The sequence below is a fragment of the Macrobrachium nipponense genome, chromosome 20 (genome assembly GCF_015104395.2).
Source record: "Macrobrachium nipponense isolate FS-2020 chromosome 20, ASM1510439v2, whole genome shotgun sequence".
Lineage (NCBI taxonomy): Eukaryota > Metazoa > Arthropoda > Malacostraca > Decapoda > Palaemonidae > Macrobrachium > Macrobrachium nipponense.
The window spans coordinates 28,285,646-28,313,520 of NC_061089.1; the positions used below are offsets into that span (position 1 = coordinate 28,285,646).

The 27,875-nt window shown below is 43.8% G+C and overlaps 1 protein-coding gene across 5 annotated transcripts in view; it reads right to left on the minus strand.

The window, feature by feature from the left end:
* Positions 1–27,875, minus strand: part of LOC135224092 (beta-1,3-galactosyltransferase 1-like) — a 78,105-nt gene that overhangs the window by 23,036 nt on the left and 27,194 nt on the right. For 4 of the 5 annotated variants that reach the window (XM_064263020.1, XM_064263015.1, XM_064263006.1 and 1 more), the window contains exon 2: positions 24,718–24,821. The exons of the other annotated variant lie outside the window; for it this stretch is intronic. The gene's annotated coding sequence lies outside the window, so the exon portion shown is untranslated. The remainder of the gene's footprint in view (positions 1–24,717; positions 24,822–27,875) is intronic. 5 annotated transcript variants of the gene reach the window in all.

Consider the following 27,875-nt stretch of genomic DNA (forward strand, 5'->3'; position numbering starts at 1 on the left):
GGAAAATGAAGTGAGCTTGTAATCACGCACAAAGGGATTTTGGGTCTTGGCCACAGAATCCGGGACAACTTCAAAGGACAACGACCCCCAACCCCTGGCATACTTCATGTCATAGCTCAGATCGTTGAACTCTCCTACCCTCTTGGAAGATGCCAAGGCCAGAAGGAAAACTGCCTTGAGCGTCAAGTTTCTGTCAACTGAGCGACACAAGGGCTCATATGGACCCTTAATGAAGCACTTGAGAACCGAGGAAACATCCCACGTCTGAGGCTTGAGCTCTCCAAGAGAACATGACTGCTAAAACCCCTAACTATCAAGGAAGGTTACCAGGAAGAGGAGATGTCGATACTTTTAAGGCGTAACATCAAACTCGGGGCCGCCCCGTAGCCTCTAACGGCAGAAACGGGTAAATGTTTCTTGTCTCTGAGGAAAGTTAAGAGTCTGCTATTCGTTGAATAGAGGTAGCGAGTGGAGAAAACCCTGTTACGACACCAATCACAGTAGATCGCTTATTGCCATGGAAACCGTAAAGGTCGACTCTCTGAGACTGCAGGACATATGCCCTGCCGTCCTCTGAGAAAAGCCTCTCACTTGGAGGAGAAACTTGAAAGTCTCCAACCAAGAAAAGACAGGGATTCTACTGACTGGTAGAACACTTACGCATGGAGCTGAGAAAAACTACAGCAGATCAGGGAACCACTCCGCTTGAGGCCATAGAGGGGCTACCAAAGTCATCCTGAGACTTAGTGAACTCTTTAGCCTGTTCAAAACTTGACGGAACAAGCAAAACGGAGGGAAGGCATACACCTCCATGTTGTCCCAGGGATGTTGGAATGCATTCTCCGCCAATGCTAAAGGATCTGGAAACATTGACAGAAAACCTCCAGTTGCTTATTGAAGCAAATCGCAAAAGGGTCGAATATGGGTCTGGAAAAGCTTGTCTTCTACCACTAGATGAAACAACCACTCAGTGTTAGGATCTGATCCCGACGACTGAGTTTGACTGCGACTAAATTCAGATTGCCTGAGATATACCTGGCTGAGAGCTCTTCTGAACTGCTGACCACCCACTGGTGAACCTCGACGGTCAAGGCGTGAAGTTGACAAGAAACCAGCCGTCCCTGTTCGTTCACATAGGTTACCACCATGGTGTTGAACGACATGAGAATGACAGAATGACATTCTACCCTCTCCCAAAATTTCTTCGGACACAGGAAGGTTACCTTCAACTCCAAGATGTTGACATGTTGCTGCTTGTCCTTCAAACATCTGAAGCGATGAGGACGCCTACATAAGGCCGCCCAACCTGCGAGGGAGGAGTCTGAGAACAGAAGGAAGTCCGGTGGAAGAGAGCGCAGAGGGACACCCTTCGAAGGATTCTGGTCGTCCAACCACCAACGAAGGTCTTTCCTTACTTCCAGAGACAGAGGGAACACTAACAGGGGTGAGTCCCCCGCTGGGGGACCAGAATCTCTGATCCAACTGGAAAACTTTTTCCACCTCTGTATCAATGACCAGCCCAAGTAGAGAATCTCTGAACTGGGTACGAGGTACGATATTCCTGGTTGACCACGTTGCCCAGTTCCAGACAGAACCGAAGTAGACTATCTTTGTCCCACAGCAGCCTTGACCTGGAACTGCCAAGACCAAGTGACCGTCGAGGTAGTCCAGCAAACAGATCTCTTGAGCATGGGTCCAACTTGACACGGGAGAAGACCCATGTGAACATTTGAGGGGCTGTTGTCAGTTCGAAGCACAGGACTTTGAACTCGAAGACTTTGTTCCCAACAGAGAAGTGAAGGAATTTCCTGGATGTCAGATGAACAGGGATTTGGAAGCATGTGCCCCTTAGGTGTATCATCAGCATGAAGTCGTCTTCCCTCACAGCTGCCAGCACCAAACGCAGGATCTCCATCTTGAATCATGACCTCCTGCTGACGAGATTCAAGGTGGAGAAGTCGATCATAGATCTCCATCCTCCCAATGCCTTGAGTACCAAGATGTTAAGATGGAGGCAGGCGCACCACTTCCCCTATCGTAATTTGTCCAGCATCTTCTGCACCTCCTCCCAAAGATCCTAGAACCTCAGAGAATCTGGAGGATATGCCTTCGTGAGCTGCGGCTTGGCCGACAGAGGGGGAGAGAAATCGAATGGCAGTAAGCACCCCACCCGAAGGGTATCTACCACCCACTTCTCTGCCCACAACTCTGCCACTTGGCCTAATGGCTTGCTAGGCAACCCCCTCTGTCCCAGGAGAGGCGCCTAACCTACCAAGGGCCCCATATCTCTGCCCCTTCGGCTTCATCTTGGCCTAAAGGAACGGGAACGAAAAAGGGGGGGGGGGGGGGGAGTTGATCTCTGACCAGGGTGAGTCGAACGGGAAGGCCCTGCCGAACTCGAATTCCTCGATGGCCTACCCAGCAATGGTCTTCTTGACGACTGCTGGACAGGGGGAGGAGGAGGAGCCGGATGTCTCCGAGGACGAGACTCCGACTTCAAGACACAGCCTGGCGCACCAGTCTGCCTTTGGTGTCAGCACGACGCTGGCCTATCGCATTCTAATCAGTGGAAGGATAGCCCATAAACTAACACTGAGGTGAGCCATCCACGAAAACGCCTTGCCTCCGGACTGCAACAGATTGGTAAGAGAGGAAGTAGTCACCAACTCTTCTGGGGGCCTGTCAGGAGCTATCTTGGTAATGACCACAGACCAGAAGTCTAGCCAAGAAACTGTGAGCATGGAGGCTACCACATATTCCAATGCTACACCAGCTCCAAAGACAATCCCGGCTTCAGGAGAACTACGTCTGGGTTAAGGTAGCGCGACATCAAAAAAGCAGACTTTGTAGCCTAGTACTTCCTAGCCCCATGAGAGGCGGGAATAGTAACTTGGTAGAGCCTCTAGAGCGAAGTGAACCGTCCCGGTCCGAAACAGAGGCGTTAACCCAAGGGAAGCTGGGGAGAGGATTGGGATCTTGCGTAGCTCGCACCACGGCTTTCAAGCAAGAAGGAGGGAAGACGACCTAGCCTGAGACGTACTCGCAAATTGTTGAACCCACACACGAGATCAACAACTTCTGAAAAGGAAGACAAAAACTCTTGCGTGTCTCCCTCCTGCTCTGGCAATGGAGAAGAATCAGCGGCCAAACAGCCCGAAACACTAACTAACCTGTCTGGGCTGGGTCCACGCATTGGCTCCCGAGATGAACCCACTATAACAATAAGAACATCACTACGTTCTCCTCCAACAGATGATTCATTAACATGTCCGTGAATGGTCACGGGCATGGCCGGCTTACGAACGTGAATTGGAGAGGAATCCTGAACACTCGAGATTGAAGAAGAATCCTCGGGAATCGAATTCTAAGAAGCATCAGTGCAAGGGGCAGGTCAAACATTCCTGCTGCAGCAACTTCAAACACACCACCTTCGACCTATTGATAGGTGCCTTGAGATCTTTACGGCGACAAATACGCCTTGGCGAAGAAGTAGCACTTGCATCAAGTGCACGGACAGGGTAGGTTGCAACACGCATGTGATTTGCATGGACGGGGGAGGTAGCAACATACTTGAGACGGGCACGGACGGGGGAAGTTGCAACATGGACCATGATTCGATGCAGAGGACGAAGCAGCCGCTGCAGAATACACAAAGGAAGATACACAACACTCTCAGGGGAGGTTGCAACACGCTTGCAATGTGCATGTACGAGGGAGGTTGCAACACTCGAGACTTGCACGGACGTGGGAAGATGCAACACGCCCGTGAACGATGCAGGACTAAGCCACTAACACTCTCTGAAACATCAACAATCTCGAGAACACGTCCTTGTAGTTCCTCCCTCGTAGGCGAAGACAGAGCAAAATCCTTAGCCTTCAACGCTTGATACGCCAACGTGGCGCAGAGGGAGAAGATAGCACTGGTTCCGTAAGCGATCTCTTCACAGGAGGCGAGGATGAAGCAACGCGTTTCCTTCCAATGCTCCCAACCGACAAGATAGCCAACTTAACATCCAAAACAGTCCAACCTCTTAAGCACTGCCTGGCATATAACCTCAGACTGATCTGCAAGAGAAGGCTCCGATGACATAGAAGGAAGAGGTAGCAAACAGGGCGGCAGAGATGACGTCATGGCGAAGATAGGCCGAGCTCAGATGGTGACTAGGAGTGACGTCACAAGCGGTGATGACGTCACAGCCTCCCCTTGGTGGGAAGAGGAATCAGACGCCACTGGCGGAGGAATACACAACAATGGATCCTGTGACGTCACAGCTTCCCTCTGACTCGAAGAAGTGGCAACAGTCATTGGCGGAGCAATACAAGATGGCTGACCTCGACTACCCACGAAGGCGAGGCCAGGAGAAGGGAGGATGGCCTGGCCAGCCTGGGGGGGGTAGCGAGCCTCCAAACAGCGCACAAGCAACCCCTCCAGTATGGGGGACCCTCTAGCCCGAGCGTCTTCCAATCGCCGCCATCTTGGACGCTACCAAATCTGGAAGAAATGAGAATGATGAGAAAAAAAAGCCTCCCCCTTCCCGGGAATCAAAATAATTCCCGAAGAAGAAGGGGCGACATACAGACATCAGCCTGGAGGCCTCCCGATATTCCCAGCGACGAATCAAAGGAGGAAAAGGGGGGAGACACAGGAACTAACCTACTATGGGGGATGATGGTGCAGGAGACGAAACATCATGAAGGGGCGAGAAACCTTCCCATGAAGGAAGAGTCGAACCCTCCGATGTTCTCTCTAGCCATAAAATTACTTCCACTGCTCTAAGGCCTTGCCCGGCATCCCATGCAAGGATTCAAGTACAAAAATTAGAACGGCACCTACTGCACTACGTTGGGGTCAGCCGCTGCCGAAGCCAAAGATGAGAATACAGAAAACCTGGAATTCCGGGGCACACACGTTGACGAGGCCGAGAAGGAGCAGAAGCCATAATATCTCTCAAACACACACACACACATGAAACGCAAGTGAAACGGGCAATGAATCGGGTAAAGGCCAAGAGAGGAAAACACTACTCTCGGTCAGGCGGTCAAAAAAAGATTGAGGCGTGATCGTAGGTGAAGCCTTCACCCAATATACACATGTATGCCAGATACCACAAGATTCCTTGCTTTCCTCTGTTTTTTAACCGGATCCAGCTAGGCGCTAAAAATTACCCTATTGTTAAGACAGAAGGTTTGTTTGCGTATGAACAATAATTTATTTGCTTTAAATAATTTCTAAGATTATAGAATGGTCACAGTTAGAGGGTTCGATATGTCTAGCAAGAAGTAAAATTGGGCACATTCATCTTCCGGATATGCTGAACTCATAGATGCATGATAGTCAAGTTTGTTTAGAGGTGTTCTACCATTGCCATTATTGGAAAAGTAAATCCACAATAGTATGTCTGTTTGATTTTGTTATTTAAATAACAAAATCAAACTGACATACTATTGTGGATTTACTTTTCCATTTTATTGACTCATGTGATTATGAGTTTTCCAACGAAAGGTTTTGCAACCTTAGTTGGAAAGGACAATGCTACAAGCCCAAAAACCACAACCAGTACAGAAAAAACTGAGAAGTAACAAATATCTATAAAAGAGAATTACCAAAAATCAAGTAATATACGTCTCCTGAACAAAATTATTTTTTCCATCATTTGGACAGAGCAGAAAAAACTAGAAAACTCTTTTCAATCAAACCTCTCTCAAGAAAAGGTAAGACTAGAATCTGCAGCATATCTACTATGAGATTCAGAGCCTTTGTCCCAGTGTTTTTACAGAATAACGTTTTTTCTGTGCATTTGACAAAGATATTACTTAGCCATAGTATATGTACTTTACATCCCTACCTAATTTTTGGCAGCATTCTTTATTACTTATATTAGAAAAAAGTATATTCATATGAATAAAATAAAGCAGCCGAAGCCAGTGGTGGAACACTTTAATGTATGGGGTCAAAGTTATACATGTCGTAAACATGTGCCATACTGACTCCTCCCACAAGGTGATGACGACAGACAGCTGTCTCTGAAATTCTGAATGAATATTCGTACCTTGTCAAGGCTTCAAGAATGGCGGCTATGATAAGTCATTGTCCCCGTGGTTGCAGGACAGCTTTTGTGATTTGACTTGCACAATTGTTTAGAAGTGAGGAGGCCCTTGGCAAACCCTACGTAAGCTTGAACAGGCAAATGAATAATAGGGCCCTTTTTTTGGGTAAGGAGTACACCCGGACATCCAAGGCTACCAAGTTTTCGTCATTTGTAGACTTCCATAAAGTGCAGAAACATAATTACGTATGCTCTAAAAAGCAATAGTTGTTGATTTCTTAGTAAAATCTAACTTGAAGAGCAACATTGAAACTTGCTTTGCAAAAAAAAAAAAATGTGATGGGTTATAATATATTACTGAATGACCTCTATAGGTCCCAGTGCTTGGTTTGAAGTCTAAATTCTATATAATCTAATATAAAAGGAGTTACAGCGAATGCCAAAGTTTTCTTCACTTTCTTAATTGATTTTTAATTATATCATTTCTGGGCTCGACCTGTGTCGGCCGGTGAAAAATCCCTGTAGCTCATTTTTCAAGTATAAATACTTCTAGATATACCAGAGAAAAAGCTAGCATGTTATGCTGAAGTTACTACCCTCAGCACGATCACCCCGAAGGGTGTCGGTATAGGTATAGGGGCGTTGTGGAAACCACAATACACAGGGCCTTCGCCACTTAAAAGATTCCTTCCCAAAATCCCCTTCCGCGGTGGGAGCCGCTACAACGAAACCCACCGTCAACTCCTCTCACCACTACTACTAATACCCACGCGCTCTTCTCATTCCTGTACTAGAGATTGTGTGTGATCCACGCTTTATCGCTGCTCCAGGATTTTCCCCGTATTCTCACTAAGATGGCTTCGCAAGGTTCTTCTGCTTCTAAGTTGAGTACCCCAATTTGTGTTTTCGTATCGCATTTAGTCGAGAATGATATATTTTTATTGCCTTGGCCCCTCAAAGATGTGTTGTGGGTGCCGCCGGCTAAGCCGCCATTTCGGGTAGTCGCTGCAGCACGAGTGACTTTCACACACTAATCTATCGAAGATATAAAATATGTTATAAGTTTAAATGAATATTAATCTAAGATGGGAATGGCACCCGTCCCGACTGTGAATTCGTTCGGTTATAAAGAGTAGTAATCTAACGTACACTTTAGCAAAAAATTCACCCATGAGTTTGCATCGGGGACGGGCGTCAGTCCCTATTTCAATTACAGTTATACAGTGGTACCTCGAGATACGAAAGGCTCAACTTACGAAAAACTCGAGATACAAAAGCTGACACGAAAAATTTCACTGCATAACATACGAAAAGTTTTCAAGATACGAAAGGTTTCTGAAAGTCCGAGATTCGCCCAATAACAATTTTGAAACTCGCGCCGCCATCTTAGTTCTAGTAGACTCGCCACCATCCTCCTGCTCTCCCATTGGTTCCTGATGCTAGCCAAAGCTTTATCTTACACATGCGGCATTCGTTCAGTCCAACCATTTTGTTTAGTATCGTAAATTAGTGATTTTGTTGTGCTACTTTATCGTGTTGTGAGAACCTAATTAGTATACATACTACATACATAACTTAATTACTTACAGTACATATAGTCATGGGTCCCAAGAAAGTTGCTGAAGTTCCGAGAAAGAAGAGAATGCTTTCTATGGAGACAAAGATGGAGATAATAAAAATGTGTGAAGCTGGCTTGCGGTTGAGTGTGACAGCTAAGGAATACGGCCGAAATCCGTCGACGATAGGCACCATCCTTAAGCAGAAGGAAGCCATCAAAGCAGCTACACCTTCCAAGGGCATGACTATTTTGTCCAACAAGAGGAGCCATGTGCATAATGAAATGGAAAGGCTGCTTCTTGTATGGATCGAGGACAAAGAAATCGATGGTGATATGATAACCGAGACGGCAATCTGCCAGAAGGCCAGCGCCATTTTCGGCGATTTGATTGCCCAAGCTGAAGATAACGGCGGAGAGGGGACATCAACGGCAACCCCAGAGTTCAAGGCTTCTCATGGGTGGTTCGAAAAATTCCGTAAACGGACTGGCATCCATTCGGTGGTGAAGAAATTTAAATTACGTAAAGTATAAAAAAGTAAAAAGAAATGTAAAAATCAAAAAAAGAAAAAAGAAATTTTATTTTAAGTTTTTTGTAAAGTTAAGTGTTACAGTTTTGTTAATGTGTTTTGTAAAGTTTAGTTTGTTTTTCTGACATTTTTTTATGTTTCATAAAGTTAAGTGTACGTATCAGCCGTTTGTCATCCTCCTCCTCTGCCGCCACTTTCGGAGATAGCCTCGCTCGAAAGGTAAGCTTCCACATTTTATGTTACAGTAATAATATTTCTTGTACACTAATATACACTTTATTTACAGTTTTTGCATTTTTATTCTTAATTTAGGTATTGAATGGTCCAAATTGTTGTAGTATTTCATTGTTTATAAGTCAATTTAGCTTTATTATGAAATTTACTGGGGTGTTTTTGGAGGGCTTGGAACGGATTAGCCATTTTACATGTAAAATGTGGTCCAAGATACGAAAAACTCATGATACGAAAGGCGCCTCGGAACGGATTAATTTTGTATCTCGAGGTACTACTGTACTGTAATTAGTGCTAATCTAGATATATTATGTGTTATTCATGATTCAGATGCGGTCGAGTTGCCCCCCACCCCCCATTCCTCTCCCTCAAGGCCAATCTAGCCTAGGCTAGGCTTGGCGAGTAGCCTAGGTGTTCCCTCCTAACACCTTGTACACAGTTGGACTTACCTTCTGGCTGGTCTAGACTGATAAGTTAGTCTAGAAGGTTTAGTAGAGTTTATTCCCGCCCTGCCGGTCTAGGTCAAAGAATTCATCCTAGTAGGTCTAGTCGAGGAACATTGTCCTTCTTAGTTGGTCAAGGGTGGCCATAGGCCTACCTTGCCTAGTACGGTGGAGAGCTGGAGCACCTATAACGGCCCCAAGTGGGGATACCGTTTCCCCCTTTCCTTACCTAATTCTAGGGTAACTCTTCCACGAAGCCTCCTTATGTGTATTTTGTACTGTTGTATTATTATTCACTGTATAACCAGTCTGACACGCCTGGCCTACCTGGCATAGCCTCCTGATCGGGTGTGACCATTATCAATCACGACGAGCCACAGTCAGTCAGCGAGTCTCCGAAGGAGAGGCAGGCTATGTAGCCTAGATTTAGGTCCACCTCTGATCGGGTGGGAGCCAGGCGATCACGACCGACCATGCACACTAACCCCCCCCCCCCCCCTCCTTATAGAAGGAGGGGAGGGAGGAAGGGTTATTGTTATCCATGTAGACTTGACCCATGACGCTCCGTGATGTAGCTCTGGCGACTCTGTGGTCTACCACCACATCAGTTGTTCGGGTTATGCCAGACGTTACGTAAAAGCAACTCCGTGGTTAAACGTCTCGCTCTCTGTATCTCTGCCGCTCCGGTAAGGGTTGGGGTAGAGGAGGAAACAACCCTCCTACTATAATAGCTAACGAAGCCAGAGGAATGTTCCCTCTGGCCCATGGCTTCAACCCCCCGCTCCTTCCGGCATATTCAGGGAACAGGGAACCTATTTGTTTCCGAGGCGGAGCTCCAGGGATAGTTCTACTCACAGCTCTGGTCTCGTAAGGGACCGGTTGAGTGGATTTACTTCACACTCGCTGTTCAATTACTAAATTTAGTATGGCCAAAGCTCAATTTCATCCCTTTCCAAGCTCTGGCAAGGAAGGAGAATAAACCAGGTTTGTCTACGGTATACGTAGCCATCTGTCTTCGCCGTCTGTGCCGAACAAAAATAAATATGGAAGGAAAGAAGGATTCGTCCTACCCTTCCGGCATAAGCGGACGGCAGTTTTTACGATAACGAACCTGAACATTCTCCAAGGACGGGAATGAGACTAGGCCATACAAACGAAAAGAAAAAAGGGTACTTTATTCTTTGTAGTTACTTTATCATTTAGAGATTTAATTTTAATCTACTAAAATAAGCGCATGCACTCTCCGGAGTTGTCTCCATTACCGAAGTTCGGGGCTCATAAACATATTCCATTACAGATGGTCCGTTGTCAGTTGGAGGGTTGCCACGCTTCGCTGGGTAACTCGTATGGCCACGTAGGTAGCCGGTCCCACGCCAACTGCGCAGTGCAGTTGGACAACTACGTGGTCTGGCACCCAGACACCTGCACCGTATGTTACGACATGGTGTCGATCATGTCTAATGAGCAGGTTGGTGACTCTTTAGATGATAGGTGTTACATGCCCAATATGGTTTTATATATTGAATTAGCAGTTTAATATAATCCTTCCTTCCAGATGAAACACTAACTCGAGTTTCTCTTAACAAGCGGATCCGGCCTCCTACCACGGGGCGAGGGTAGCTCTCCGCATGTGGGTCACGGGGTTCAGTAAGAACACGCCGAAGGGCCAACCATACGTGCTGGATGCTAGGCTGTGCTCCCTGCTTTTTTTGGGAGCCACAGCAACAACAGCAGTTCCAGCTGACATCGCCAAACCCCTCATCGAGGCCATTCGAGTCGCGACAATGCCAGGACCTGAGGAGCAGGAGGACTTAATGGAGGAAGTGGCGGCCATGAACATCAATACAGAACCCATGGTCACAGACGATCAGGTAGGTGGGGAGGTAAGTGAGACGAGTCTCATCCTTAGCCCTACTTCTTCCTCTTCCTTTTGTTGCTTCTCAAGGCCCTCTCCTAGACAAATAGGAGCGCTTTCTGTTGCCCCTAAAGTAAAGTCTGTCCGACCTAAGACTTAAAGAAGGTCTCCAGACCAGCTCCGCCAGCGGCGAAGGAGTTGTCCTCGGCCCCCCAGCCATCGACATCCTCCGGCCCATCGCCTGCTGCCAGGAATCCTTCCCCTCTATGGGGACAGAGACAACACCGTCTGTTCCTAAGGCGGCAGAGCAAACGTTTGACCCAGAAGCTTTCACTAACCTTCTACTGTCGAAAGGTTAGTGGACGTCCATATGACCAAGAGGCCTCGAGGTATGCATGTCTCGCCTCGGCCCGGACACCTCCGGCCAAGCTTTCTCGTCACTGACAGAAAGAATCAAACCGCTTGAGGATATGCTTACCGGATTTCTCCACTCCGGAGCTCCGGCCCTGTCTATGATGGTGCCGGATGCATCTAAGCTGCCAGCGTTTGACAAAGAGAACCTGTGGAGACTGGCTCTGCATGCTCCATTTTCGGACGGAAAGCCGACGATTGAAGGATGCGGAACCCGGCCGATCGAAGATTTTGAACTCTTCCTGCCCAGGCTCAAGTTTCCCTTCCCTGGATTCGTCAAGTTGGCCAAGCATGCGCTGGTTAGGGTCAATAAAGTCCCTAAGGAAACGGTCATCTTTCCTAGGGAGCAGGCCCAAGCAGCTTGGGTCCGCTCCCTCACTGATTGGGGCTGCGTCAACACAAGGTTGACGCCTCACAAGGGCAAGTATACCATTTTCGTGACCCCAGACGGAATTCCGCCACCTTGTACCTCCAAGGTGGTGGAGTTAACGCTGCAAGTGGCAACAGAGGACAAGCCGATGCCAGTGCTAAGGGAGACAGAGGCTACCTCCCTCTTGCTACCCACCGGAATGGACTTTTGGGCGGACGCTCCGGCCACGTTTACCACTGGTAAGCTGGACCCGGATTGCGCCTCCTACCTTTTCTATGAAAAACTGCCGAGAATTCCCGATCACTTGGTGAAGGCGGAGTTCGAGGCTAGGAACAGGCTGGCTAGATCCATCAACTCCGTCACAGCGGCGGAGCTGGTAGCCTCTACGTACGAAGAGGAGCAACTCTTCAGAGTCCTGATGAAAGCGCTACTGCAGACTTTCCAGGCAGATCTGTATGACTTTGCTGTAGCCAGGAGGGCTTGTAGGAAGCACGTACAGGCAGTGTCATATTTCATCTGCCAGATGAGCTTTGTAGGCATTGTAACCCTGGAACATGCGTTGTAACCCTGGAAATATTGTCTGATGAATATAATTGAGAAGCGCCTTAACCTCGGAACGTCGTAAGCCGAGACCGTCGTAACCTGGGGACTGCCTGTACTGGCAGGGGCCTCAATTAAACATGAGCCTAACAGGCTCATAAGGTCATCGATTTGGGGAGATAACCTCTTCCCTAAGGAAGAGGTTAACAATATTCTCCACGAGGCAGCCCAGGGCCAACCAGAGCCTAAGAATCCGCTGGGGTCTCCCTTTCAAACGCTAGTTTGAAGGGCCCGCACAGCAGGGCAGGACCAAAAAGAAGGCGAGGAGGTATAACCCCTACCAGACGGCCCGACCGCAAACATTCATGCAGGCGGTGCCAGTGTCACAGGTTGGTAAGCCTTCTACATCTAGGGCACCTCCCCAACAGTTTGTTCTAGTGCAGACTCCAACAGCTCCTCAACCCTCTACCTCGACGGCAGTAGTATCATCCTCAGCCTTCAACCCAGCCTATGAAGCGAAAGATCTCTTTTGCTCATACAGCAGGCATGCCGGAAGTAGCCGAGCCAGAGGCGGCTCACGGTTGCAAACCGGTTCAAGGGGCAGAGGCTTCAGGGGAGGTAGAGGCACCAGACCTGCTGCCAACCCATGAGAAAGCTCAGGTAAGGGGGAGGCTATTTCTATTCCAGGACCGATGGACCTTCAGTCCATGGGCCCAAAGTATAGTCTCGAAAGGCCTAGGCTGGAAATGGGAGAAGGGCCTTCCTCATCCAGTCAGTTTCTATCAAAAACCCACGGCGGATCTTATGGACTACACCAAAGATCTCCTCCAAAAAAGGGCCATAAAGAAGGTGAAGAGCCTGAGATTCCAAGGATGATTGTTCAGCATCCTAAAGAAGGACTCGGACAAGAAGAGAGTGATCCTAGACTTGTCTCGTCTCAACTCTTACATTCACTGCGACAAGTTCCATATGCTGACGATCTCGCAGGTATGGACCTTACTTCCCTGTGGGGCCGTCACCACCTCTATAGATCTTACAGACGCATACTATCACGTTCCAATAGCCAGGAACTTTTCCCCATACCTGGGCTTCAAGCTAGGCAAACAAGCCTACTCGTTCAGGGTCATGCCCTTCGGACTCAACATTGCGCCCAGGGTATTCACCAAACTAGGAGAAACGATAGTTCAGGAACTAATAAAGAAAGGCATTTTGCTGTAGCCTACCTAGACGACTGGCTGATTTGGGCAACCAGCGTGGCAGAATGCCACGAGTCAACATCCAAGGTGCTGGAATTCCTGGAATTTCTAGGGTTCCAAGTAAACAAGGACAAATCCAGGTTGACCCCGCCTTCCCACTTCCAATGGCTGGGAATACAATGGGACCTGAACAAGCACGAGCTATCTCTCCCACCCAAGAAGGCCAAAGAAATAGCAAAGGCTACAAAGCACTTTCTCAAGAACAAACGAGCTTCTCGGCGAGCCCAAGAGAGGATCCTAGGCTCGCTTCAGTTCGCATCAGTTACAGACGTCCTGCTAAAAGCCAGATTGAAGGACATCAATCAAGTCTGGAGAACAAGAGCCAACAACAAACTCAGAGACAAGGTTTCGGTAATCCCACCTATTCTAAAAAGGAGGCTCCGTCCTTGGACGGAACGTCGGAACCTGTCCAAGTCAGTACCTCTGCAGTTCCCTCCGCCATCACTAACCATCCACACAGACGCATCTCTGAGCGGTTGGGGAGGATCTTCGCCACACAAAAAAGTCCAAGGAACATGGTCAGAAACATTCCGCCAGTTCCATATCAACATCCTGGAAGCAAGGCAGTCTTCTTGACCCTGAAACGTCTGTCTCCGACCAAGATCCACATACAGATAGTTTCGGACAGTCTCATAGTGGTACACTGCATAAACAGAAGAGGCTCCAGGTCCAACAAATTGAACCATGTATTAATAGCAATATTCTTGCTGGCGGAAAGGAATCATTGGCATCTGTCAGCAGTTCATCTGGCAGGCGTGAGAAATTTTATCGCGGACTCCCTGTCCACGGCAACTCCGCTGGAATCAGAATGGTCCCTGGACAACAAATCGTTCAATTGGGTTGCAGATCAGATCCCAGACCTTCAGGTGGACCTATTTGCCACGGAAGCCAATCACAAACTACCCTGTTATGTGGCTCCCAACCTAGACATTTGAGCTTTCGCAACCGATGCAATGTCCCTGGATTGGAACAACTGGCAGAGGATTTATCTCTTTCCGCCAGTGAACCTTCTGTTGAAAGTGCTACACAAGCTAAGATCTTTCAAAGGAAAAATAGCTCTGATAGCCCCCAACTGGCCGAAGAGCAACTGGTATCCACTTCTCATAGAATTGAAACTCAATCCCCAGCTGATACCGGCCCTGAAGCTGACACAAGTGGTACAAACTCAGACTGTGTCAGCTTCCTCAAGAATTCTGAATGCCCTAACTTTATGGACTTCATGAAATTTGCAGCTCAGAAGGACGCAAGTATAGATCCTTTAAACATTCTATTTAAAGAATCTGATAAGAGGGAGTCCACAATTAGACAATATAATTCAGCAGTAAAGAAACTGGCCAAGTTTCTAAAGGACTCAAATGTTCACGAAACGACCACGAATTTGGCAATTTCTTTCTTTAGGTCATTATTTGAGAAAGGTCTAGCCGCCAGTACCATTACCACAGTAAAATCAGCCCTAAGGAAAATCTTCCAAATAGGCTTTAATATTAATCTTTCAGACGCCTACTTTTCTTCTATTCCAAAAGCATGTGCCCGTTTAAGACCAATAGACCACCCCCAGTCAGTTTCTTGGTTCTTAAATGACGTACTTAAATTGGCTTCAGACTCAAATAAAGACTCATGCTCCTACTCAACCCTGTTGAGAAAGACACTGTTTTTAGTAGCCCTGGCATCAGGAGCTAGAATATCTGAACTATCAGCTCTCTCCAGAAACCCAGGCCATGTCGAGTTCCTCCCATCAGGCGAAGTCCTTATTTCACCGGACAGACAGTTTTTAGCCAAAAACGAGGACCCACAGAATAGGTGGACTCCTGGAAAATCCTTCCCCTTACGGGGCCTGTTTGTTAGAGAGAAAGGTGGTACAATCACCTTAAAAGGCATCAGGCAACAAATTCTTTACTTCATTAAACAAGCCAATCCGGACTCAGTTCCACATGTCCATGACATCCGGGCAGTAGCCACATCTATTAATTACTTTCAAAATATGAACTTTGAGGACCTGAAGAAGTACACAGGTTGGAAATCTCCGGCAGTTTTTAAACGCCACTATCTGAAAAACTTACAGGCCCTTAAATTCCCAACTGTGGCGGCAGGAAGCATAGTCCTCCCTGAAGAACGGGACTGACATCCCACTTTTCCCTTCTGTTATTCTTTCCCTTTCACTCTCTCCTACCTACATGACTCGCTCGTACTCCCCACCATCCTCTTCTCCGGGCCAGGTTAAACCTGTTTATCCTGCCACCGGAGCTTGTATATAGTGTGAATAGTTACTTGATAGTGCCACATTGGCCATACCAGTTGTCCTTTGCTAACTTGCATTATAATTGACTTCAAAGTCTTATATTTTCATATTTTATTATGGTTATAGTTTTAAGTAGATTAAGCTTAATTATTTCATAAGTAATTCTATTTTTATACAACTTTAGTAGTAAATATTTTCTATTTAAACTTACTTTGGGTTTTATTAACCCCTTTTTGGAAACATATCTGTTAAGCTTGGATATAATTCTCTGTTATGTTTTCACCGGCCAACACAGGTCAAGCCCAGAAAAGGGATTTTGACGAAGGGAATATCTATTTCTGGGGGAAGACCTGTGTCGCCCGGTGAACCCAACCCTTTACTTTTACATTCCCTACCCTGGTTAATCTAAGCTGAAAAGGACTACTCCAGGAATGAGAAGAGCGCGTGGGTATTAGTAGTAGTGGCGAGAGGAGTTGACGGTGGGTTTCGTTGTAGCGGCTCCCACCGCGGAAGGGGATTTTGGGAAGGAATCTTCTAAGTGGCGAAGGCCCTGTGTATTGTGGTTTCCACAACGCCCCTTTACTTATACCAACACCCTTCGGGGTGATCGCGCTTAGGGTAGTAACTTCAGCATAACATGCTAGCTTTTTCTCTGGTATATCTAGAAGTATTTACGTATAATTGAAAAATGAGCTACAGGGATTTTTCACCGGGCGACACAGGTCTTCCCCCAGAAATAGATTTTTCCTTCGTCAAAATCCCTTTTTTCAATGGATAAATAGGGAAAGAAAGTAATTTCTCAGATTACTTGTGGAAACCCTTTTCTTCAAGGATTCTAGCACTCAAACACTTGGCAAAAATCCTAAATACTACTACTATTACTACTACAAAGTGTAAACAAGGAGTACTGGTTGTATGTCATTGTTGCCAGAGGTGGAGACTTTTTCCATGAATAGCCAGTTATCTATCAAGAAGGAGGCAAGTTAATGATCATAAGTTACATCATTATGTCTTCGAAAGACTTCCTCTGAGTTTACTGCCGATATCTACAAGAAGTCGGTATTACTCTTATAATTACCAGAATTACAGAATACAGTAAAAAATTAGATATGGATGTAAGATACCCTGTGACAAAGTGCCAGATACACAATCTGAGGCTAGAGGACTGGAATTTAGTGTTATGATTGGAGGATAGATGATCACATTCTAATTTACAGCCTTCTAGCCTCTGTAGCTTTTAAGATCTGAGGGCAGACAGAAAAATTGCAGATGGCCAGACAAATAGCCATCTGAATAGTTTCCTTTTACAGAAAACTAAAATTATTGAGTATGCATACTATAGGTAAATGAGGCATTAAAATGGAGACACTTGAGAATAGACATCAATGCTTACACTACATGAGACACTGGAAACCCTTTTGGGAGAAAGACCATACCAGACCTAACTGCTAGTTCATTAATTTTATTTACAGTATATTTACACTATATATTTACAGTTTTGGTAAATGAGAAAAATTAACAAATAAAAAAAATTATGCAATTATTACAAACAAAAAGTGGGGAAGACCACCTCTCCCAATGATCCCAGTGATCCCAATATTGGCAGAATTCCAGCAGAAATGGATAAACTTACAACAGATAGAGAAAAAAGTATTTTTGATACTTTTGGCTTGATGGATTAAAAGCATTAAAATAATGTGAATATACAAAGCACTTTAGAAACCAATATAACTGAAGAATTCCTTACCAAGGGGTATGTATGCAATATCCAAAGCTTGGCTTAGAGCTGTCAAACCTACAGTGAATATGCATGCAGTGTCAGGTAGTTTGGCTGAGTGAATGCTGTCATAGTATACATCACCACACCCAACTTCAATTTCAGGCTGAGTCTCAGTATACATACTGATTATGATGTAATATCTGGCTTTAACTTCACTTTATGAAACCAATTAGAAAAGCAAGATATGTATATGGAAACAACATGATGGTTACTACAGGAAAGGCTCAGAAGCTCATGAAGAAAGGGCACCAAGAACTTTAACTACATACATAAGAATTCAGGCAGAGAGTAAACAAGGTAAGAACAAGTGGAGAAAAAAAATCTCAAACATATAATCCCATAGAGGAAGGCATAAAAATGTTAATGATGAAGATATGAAAAGTGCATATACAGTAATACCACAATCTTATGCGATTTGAGTTGCGTGAATTCACAATATAATGCAAAATTTTCATTGGAACCTAATTAATTATCAAATGTGAGTTTTTCACAGACACAAATGCAAAAACATTTTTGAATCCCCGAGAAACCCTGCAAAAGTCTTTCTTTATTTTTTTATGTAATTTACAGGTTTTCAAGCTTTTATGTGTAAATTAAATAGCATTAAATAATAAAATAATAATTTTTTTTTTCTCTCTCTCTCTCTCTCTCTCTCTCTCTCTCTCTCTCTCTCTCTCTCTCTCTCTCTCTCTCTCTCTCTCTCTCTCTCTCTCTTTTTACTGAGATGAGAGAATTTTTATGGTAGTACATGTATGTACTATGTTTATTAAAAATAGTTAATATTAGTATTAATAATATAATAATAATAATAATTAATAATAATAATAATAATAATAATAATAATAATAATAATAATAATAATAATAATAATAATATAACTGTAATTACAAAATTAGTGTGTGATAGTATTCTAAAAAAATAAAATAACCTTTCCATTTAACTTTTAAGTAGGGACAACTCTTCTCTCTCTTTCTGAGATGAGGTCATTTTTATGGTAGTATACATGTACATATATGTTTATAAATACTTTTAAATAATAATAATAATAATAATAATAATAATAAATAATAATAATAAATGTGGCGCCGTGGCATAGTGGGTTAGGTCGTCAATGGACTGGTTAAGCAACATTGGGGCTGGTCAGTCGTTGGATGGGTGACCGCTCTCCTCGGCGTTGATTCCTTGGGAAAGGATCTTTACCATAATTTCCTCAGTCTACTCAGCTGTAAATGAGTACCTATCTCTGATGGGGTAGGGTCCAGCAATGGGTTAAATAGCAAAACTCAGCAATGATGTTAAGAAATGAAGGAATAAATGACAACGACGTAAATGGAACCTCTGGCAACAGAGGAGCTTCGTCCGGCAGCCAGGTATTCAACCCAATTGAAGGGGAAGACAGTCAGGTACTTGGAGGTCGTCATCCAGCAACTGACCACCACAACGACAGTAACCATCAGCCTGAGATTGGAGCTACAGAAGCAAACCAAAGGAAGAAATGGACAAGAGAAGAAAATAAGGAAATATGGAGATGCTACATCAGAAGCAACCCGACGGAGAGAGGATATAGAAGAAGGTTGGTCAACATCTGGAATGAAAGGAATAACACCCCCAAAAGAAGAACTGGAAAGGGAAATGTCACACGACAACGAATTACACGAAGACGAACTGAGAGACGATGCCACAGAAGACGACAGGGATGATGAGGTATCAAACAACGACACACGAAGAAACACCGACGAAGTAACAGACAGGACCGGAAATGGGTAGAAAAGATTAGACATGATGGATCCAGATACAAAGAGAACAAAGATCCTCTCCATGAAAGCCTACAACAACCAAGTAAATTAAGGTAGAAAACAGTGAGGTCAATGAAATAATGGGCATAATACACACCACCAGTATTACAGAAACAAATAATTTGCCATATGCAGGAGCAAGATTAGTAGCAGAACTGATGGGGATTCGAATACCAACACCACCAGCACAACCAACCCAACAGAAACCAAAACAGCAACCTCCTTGGAAAAGGTACCTGGAAAAGCAAATCATGTTGATGAGATCTGACTTGAGTAAACTGAAAGAGATGGCAGAAAAAAGGCTAAGAAGCAAGAAAACAAGGGAGGAACTCAACGAGAAATACAAAGTACAAGAGAGGGGACTAAACAACAATAGAGATGTAAAACAGAGGCTTAAGGCCAAAGCACATAAGATCCAACGGTACATGAACAGGAATAAGGGATACCAACAGAACAAACTATTCGGAACCAACCAGAAAAGACTATACAGCCAACTAAGAGGGGAAGACAACCACCAAGAAATTCCTGAAGCCGAACCAAGTAAGAGACTTTGGGAAAACATATGGAGCAATCCTGTATCACACAACAAACATGCAAAATGGCTCCAAGAAGTCAAGAAAGAAAAAACAGGGAGAATAAAACAAAGATTCACAGAGATCACGACAGACACAGTCAGACACCAACTGAAGAAAATGCCAAACTGGACAGCCCCAGGTCCCGAGGAAGTCCATGGATACTGGCTCAAAAACTTTAAGGCCCTACACCCACGAATAGCAGAACAACTCCAGCATTGTATGTCTCAAATCACCATGCACCCAAATGGATGACCACAGGAAGAACATCCTTAGTACAAAAAGACCAGAGTAAGGGAAAAATAGCCAGTAACTACAGGCCTATCACCTGCTTACCAATAATGTGGAAGTTACTAACAGGTATCATCAGTGAAAGGCTATACCTAGAGGAGACAAACACCATCCCCCACCAACAGAAAGGCTGCAGAAGGAAGTGTAGGGGCACAAAAGACCAGCTCCTCATAGACAAAATGGTAATGAAGAACATTAGGAGAAGGAAAACCAACCTAAGCATGGCATGGATAGACTATAAGAAAGCCTTCAACATGATACCACACACATGGCTAGTAGAATGCCTGAAAATATATGGGGCAGAGGAAAACACCATCAGCTTCCTCAAAAATACAATGCGCAACTGGAATACAATACAGTAGTACCTCGAGATACGAAAGGCTCAACTTACGAAAAACTCGAGATGCGAAAGCCAATACGAAAAATTTAACGGCTCTACATACGAAAAGTTTTCAAGATACAAAAGGTTTCTGAAAGTCCGAGATTCGCCCGGATAAGAATTTTGAAAATCGCGCCGTGCGCCGCCATCTTAGTAGTCTAGTAGACTCGCCACCATCCTCCTGCTCTCCCATTGGTTCCTGATGCTAGTCGCGGCCATGAAATCCTTCTCTCATATTGGCCAGCGTCCCTCCAATCAATGCATCTAACTATGTACCACGTGGTTGGCGTGCTTCGACCACTCGGTACCAGCATTGTTATAGTACGCACGCGGTATTCGTTTTCGGGATCGTCAATGTGTACGTTATTTTAAAAAAAAGTGACCAAGATCTCTCACATGGGATAAGTGATCAAGGTCTCTCTCATGGGATAACTAGAAACTTTGCAAGGTTGTAGAATACCACTCCCTGCTGAACAGAGGGTGTAGACCAATCATTTACAACATGCATACCAGTACGTATAATCAAGGCACTTCAGTTTATGTTGAAGGTCAGCAGCCGAACATTCAGTACCCCAATCAGTTGCAGAGAGAGCATTTGGTTGAACAGGGTTTTGATGGACACCAGGGCCAACAGTCATGAGGTGCAAAAAAAGAACCAAGTGATAAAAAACAGAAAGTTGAAATTCTGTATTAAAAAAAAACCTACGTAAAGTTAAAAAAAAAAAGTAACAAAAGTTTAAAATCAAAAAGAAGAAAAAAAAAAAAAAGCAGCAGAAATTAAAGGCGCTTTTCATAAAGTGCAATCATTTTCATTTGTAGAAGACACCCCCCGAAAAGGCTCACACAGGAACATTGTTACCGTATATTTTTTTAAAGTGTAAACGACGTACCATATGTACAAAAGAAAAAAAAAACGGCAGAAATTAAAGCTTTTCATAAAGTGCAATCATTTGTAGAAGACACCCCCCGAAAAGGCTCACACAGAACATTGTGAAAAGTAGCATGAAGCAGCAACCTTCCTTGGATAGTTTTTTTTTTTACGTATGTACGTAGCCTCACTCGAAAGGTAAGCTTCCACATTTTACGTACAGTATATTTCTCGTTACCATGTACACTAATATACACTTTATTTACAGGTTATATTTTGCATTTTTTTAATTAATTTAGGTATTGAATGGTCCAAATTGTTGTAGTATTTCATTGTTTATAGGTCAATTTAGCTTTATTATGAAATTTACTAGGGTGGTTTTGGAGGGCTTGGAACGGATTAGCCATTTTACATGTAAAATGTGGTCCAAGATACGAAAACCTCATGATACGAAAGGCGCCTCGGAACGGATTAATTTCGTATCTCGAGGTACTACTGTACTTACAAGCTCTGGAATAAGACTAGCAGAGGTTAATACATGTATCAGGAGAGGGATCTTCCTGGGTGATTCACTGTCTCCACTACTCTTCGTAGTAGCCATGATTCCCATGACAAAAGAACTACAGAAGATGGATGCCGGGTACCAACTCAAGAAAAGAGGTAACAGAATCAACCATTTGATGTTCATGGACAACATAAAGCTGTATGGTAAGAGCATCAAGGTAATAGATACCCTAATCCAGACTGTAAGGATTGTATCTGGGGACATCAGGATGGAGTTTGGAATAGAAAAATGCGCCTTAGTCAACATACAAAAGGGCAAAGTAACAAGAACTGAAGGGATAAACCTACCAGATGGGAGCAACATCAAACACATAGATGAGACTGGATACAAATACTTGGGAATAATGGAAGGAGGGGATATAAAACACCAAGAGATGAAGGGCACGATCAGGAAAGAATATATGCAGAGACTCAAGGCGATACTCAAGTCAAAACTCAACGCCGGAAATATGATAAAAGCCATAAACACATGTTCCAGTAATCAGATACAGCGCAGGAATAGTGGAATGGACGAAGGCAGAACTTTGCAGCATAGATCAGAAAACCAGGAAACATATGACAATACACAAAGCACTACACCCAAGAAAGGAAGGAGGCAGAGGACCACTAAGTACAGAGGACTGCGTCAACATCGAGAACAGAGCACTGGGGTAATATCTGAAAACCAGTGAAGACGAGTGGCTCAAGAGTGCATGGGAAGAAGGACTAATAAAAGTAGACGAAGACCCAGAAATATACAGAGACAGGAGAATGACAAACAGAACAGAGGACTGGCACAACAAACCAATGCACGGACAATACATGAGACAGACTAAAGAACTAGCCAGCGATGACACCTGGCAATGGCTACAGAGGGGAGAGCTAAAGAAGGAAACTGAAGGAATGATAACAGCAGCACAAGATCAGGCCCTAAGAACCAGATATGTTCAAAGAACGATAGACGGAAATAACATCTCTCCCATATGTAGGAAGTGCAATACGAAAAATGAAGCCATAAACCACATAGCAAGCGAATGTCCAGCACTTGCACAGAACCAGTACAAAAAGAGGCATGATTCAGTGGCAAAAGCCCTCCACTGGAGCCTGTGCAAGAAACATCAGCTACCTTGCAGTAATAAGTGGTACGAGCACCAACCTGAGGGAGTGATAGAAAACGATCAGGCAAAGATCCTCTGGGACTATGGTATCAGAACGGATAGGGTGATACGTGCAAATAGACCAGACGTGACGTTGATTGAAAAAGTCAAGAAGAAAGTATCACTCATTGATGTCGCAATACCATGGGACACCAAAGTTAAAGAGAAAGAGAGGGAAAAAATGGATAAGTATCAAGATCTGAAAATAGAAATAAGGATATGAGATATGCCAGTGAAAATTGTACCCATAATCATAGGAGCACTAGGCACAATCCCAAGATCCCTGGAAAGGAATCTAGAAAAACTACAGGCTGAATTAGCTCCAGGACTCATGCAGAAGACTGTGATCCTAGAAATGGCGCACATAGTAAGAAAAGTGATGGACTCCTAAGGAGGCAGGATGCAACCCGGAACCCCACACTATAAATACCACCCAGTCGAATTGGAGGACTGTGATAGAGCAAAAAAAAAAAAAAAATAAATAAAATAAATGATAATAATAATAATAATAATAATAATAATAATAATAATAATATAACTGTAATTTTAAAATGAGTCTGAAAATATTCTTTCCCCTCGTCTTCTGTTTTCAACTCCTAGAGAAGCTAAAGCCACAGCTGTCAAATACAGTAATACAGTAGGCCCCCTAATTCGCGCTCTTGAGATTCACGGACTCACGTATTTTCATATCAATTTCATAATTAATGCATTTTTTGTGATAAAACTATTAAGAAAACCAGGTACTATAAGCATTTTTGGTGGGGTTTTCTTGAGCTTGAACTAACAGAATGGGCAGTTCTTGGCACTTTTGTAGGGGTTCTAAGTATTTGCAGATTCTAACTATTTGTGGGGGGTGTCTGGAATGGATTCCCCTTGAATGTGGGGGGGGGGGGGGGGGGGGGGGGTGGGGGGGGGGGGGGGGGGGGGGGGTGAAGAGGATGTCCAGTGTACATCAAGTTGATGTGACAGGAAGGGGAGTGTTGCTGATTAGCGGTCAATGATTTTTACGTAAAATTCTCTCTCTCTCTCTGTCTCCATAATAATTCATAAATAATTTCTCCCTTTTATGGAAGGACAACTCATCTCTCTCTCTCTCTCTCTCTCTCTCTCTCTCTCTCTCTCTCTCTCTCTCTCTCTCTCTCTCTCTCTCATTTGTTGTTAGCAGTAGATAATTTTCAATTGATTTAATTTTACCTTTACTGTCTAGAACTGTAAATGTGCAGTTCTAAAACATAGACATAACTAACAATTGTATTAGTCCAAATAAAAAGTATTGTTTGTTCGTGAAAATGAATTTTAGAACAAAGAGAAAGATAAAGAATAAAGAATTTCTTAAAAGAGGTTGCAAAGACTTCTAAAAGTAGATCAGTTGGAAGAGGGAAAGATGAGAGAAATAGTATGTATGTAATCTTCACACACTCCTATATTTTTTACCAACCATTTATGAAACTGCAGTAGTAACTTTAATTTAATTTAAAAGTTAGCTTAATACTTAAGGAGCATGATTAGGGTCATATTTAGTGGTCAAACTCTAGCAGTAAGCATTTATTAGCATTTTTAGAGACCGTGCCAAACTTATGCACAAATTCCCCTTATGGGGGGGGGGGGGGGTTCTAGAACCTAACCTCACGTAATTTCGGGGTATTACTGTACATTGCGGTGGATAGCAATAATTTGTTATCAACAGAATACCTTAGTGTTATTAAGCAAATGAATGAATTTTTGACAATGGGTCCATTTCTCAAAAGGCAAAATTATTACATTTCTAAAGTTTGAAAAACGATGCATGGCATGTGAAACACCTGCACCAAACAAACCAAAAATATACATTATATTCTTATGTATTAAACTTACTCTGATAACATCAGCACACTTAAGTTGATTACATGTGATAGTCCAGCAGAATGTAGAAAACAGAAGGAAGAAGCATCATAGCAACGAAACGTACTTTGGACCACCTAAAAAGACAGGAATGCTTAGTTAATAATACAAAAAGTTATTGTTAGGTAATAGAGCATGGAATGAAAATGAAAATACTGTGCAGAACTGTACAAGCGCTAGCATTAATAATCTGATAATTAGATTAGATTAGATTACGGAATTTAGGTCTTGAAGACCAAGCGCTGGAACCCATCAGGGTTATTCAGTGCCATGATAATCTCATAATAGCACTACAGTCAACCCCCCGTATTTGCGAGGGATGTATACCACAAGCCCCTCTTAATATCTAAAATCTGCAAATACGTACAGTCAAACCTTGGTTTTGTATGCCTCTCTTTTCGTACATTTTGGTTTTCATAGAACTTTTTTTTTTTTTTTTTACAAAATTTTTGTTGTCTGCCTTTATACTTACGTTTCCTCGATTTTTGTACACTCGGAAATGCTCCATCTAGGGCACAGCGCGTGACCGGGTCTCAGTATCGAGCGCCCAAACAAAGCATCCCATCTTCTTTCATGACCCATTCTGCTTTTGATTGTTGTTTTTTCCCTTTTTTTTTTTTTTTCTTTTATTAGAGTGCAACCGCTAAATAAGCCATCATGGGGCCAAAGGAAGTTCCAAGTGTTGGCCATCCTGTGAAAAAGGTGAGAAACGCTAGAATTTAAGAAAGAACTCGTAGCAAAGTTTTGGTGTATGCCGATCTCAGTGAGAAAATGCATATAACAAGCACTGCTGTTAGTGAATTTAAGGCCAGCGGAGGCTGGTTTGAAAAATTCAGAAAACCAGTGGGCATGCATAATATGCCTACTTCAGGGATTAAGGACATGTTTGCAAAGTGGAATGATATAAAAAATGTTGTGGAGAAATGTCATCCCAACAAAGAAGTTGTAATCTGTGTTTCCAGCATGTTTAATGACAATGCCGTGTTTAACGTTGGACAAATTTTAATGAAATGCCAGAAACAAATGTCTCTGGACAGTTTTGTTTTGTGACAGGGGTCCAGTAACTCTCAAGCTGGTCCTAGTGCCAATAAAAAACAAGTGAGGAAGTAACCTCATATAGTGTCAGTAAAACATGAAGAGAAGTACCCCAGATAGGTCCTTGATACCTGAAGTTCCTCTGGAGGGAGATTCCCCTTCCAGACAATAACCTCTCCTCCTCCCTTTCCCCTCCTCTCTGTCTTCCATATGCTAACAAATTGTTTTCCATAAAGGTAAGTGATGTTAAAATCACAATTTTTGGAAGTAAAATGATATTGTTATGATACAATAAAGTTTCATACATACTTACCTGGCAGATATATACAATTGAAGACCCACCCAGCCTCCCCGCAGGAGACAGGTGGAAGAGAGAATCTGATTAGAAAACGGGAATGGTTCCTAGTCCTGCCACCCAGAGCAGGGCGGTAGATCACCTGACCTACCTGTAGCAAGTGCCGCGAAATTTGAATTTCTGTCGGGGACGACGGAGTTGATAGCTATGTATATATCTGCCAGGTAAGTATGTATGAAACTTTATTGTATCATAACAATATCATTTTCATACATTCAACTTACCTGTCAGATATATACATAGCTGATTGACACCCTTTGGTGGAGGGCAAGAGACAGCTAACTTACTGACTAGACAGGTAAACATATGTTGTAGGTATTAATAGACCTTGGTTCCTACCTTATTAGGTGGAAGACTTCGCGGCTACTGCCCAGGAGTCTGCTTCACCTCAAGAGCCTTAGCGAGATAGTGATCTGCGGCCAAGAGTTCTTGTGGGTCTGTCGATGGGGTCTCATCCACTTACTCGGCAGAGCCTAACTGGGATTTGTCAATGGGTGCTAATCCGCTTATATGACAACACGCCTTCTTTAAAGAGCACAACATCCGATCCCGATCACCCGATCCTAACCCGTGTTAGTTCTAAGATTGCCAAGAGTCATCCCCAAACTCTTAGCAAACAACCAAAAACTCGATAATCACACATACAAAATTCCAAAAAAAATTTTGTATTACCCCTCTTAAGTCAGTTGTCACTCGATTTCCTAATGAAGAGAGTGAAGGCCGCCAGTGCGGCATCTGACAACCCTACCCATGCACGGAAAAACAAGGACACATCCGACAAGAGGGGTTATGTACACATATTTAAGGATCGTGCTCTACTCCTTTACCCAGAACCGTCTGTGCTGACACGGACCTGAGAAAAAAACATTTCTCATACGTAACTCAGACATCTTTTAAGTAATGAGATGCAAATACTGAGTTGCATCTCCAATAGGTTGCATCCAAAATATTTTTAAGTGACATATTCCTTTGGAATGCAATAGACGTCGCGATTGCCCCTTTACCTCAAATGAGCTCTTACTCTTAATAGGTTAAAATTTAGTCATCTGGGCAGTTTCTTATGAGCCTTGGTAATGACACTTCTAACAAACAAGCCAAAGCATTTTTAGACATTGGTCTCTTGGGGTCCTTCACCGAGCACCATAAGACCATGTTGAACCTCCCAACTGCTTTTTTCTGTCCAGATAGAATTTCAGTGCTCTAACTGGACAAAGTGATCTTTCTATTTCTCTGCCCACTAGGCTAGTAAGTCCTTTTACCTCGAAGCTCCTGGGCCAGGGATTCGAAGGGTTCTCATTTTTGGCAAGAAAGAGAGTCTGGAATGAACAAATCGCAGAATCTCCTTTGAAGCCAACTCATGACTCAAGGGCGTGCAACTCGCTGACCCTTTTAGCCGTAGCAAGAGATAGCAGAAAAAATGATATTGTTATGATACAATAAAGTTTCATACATACTTACCTGGCAGATATATACATAGCTGACGACGGAGTCGATAGCTATGTATATATCTGACAGGTAAGTTGAATGTATGAAAATATACACTTTCTAGTGATATCCCGGAATGAAGCCGTATGAGGTGGTTCGAACTTCTCGGAGGACAGAAATTTCAGGACCACATCCAAGTTCCAGCTTGGAACCCTAGGTTCTACTGACTTCAATGTTTCAAAGGAGCGAATGAGATCGTGCAAATCTTTATCATTCGTCAAATCTAATCCCCTGTTTCTGAAGACTGCTGAAAGCA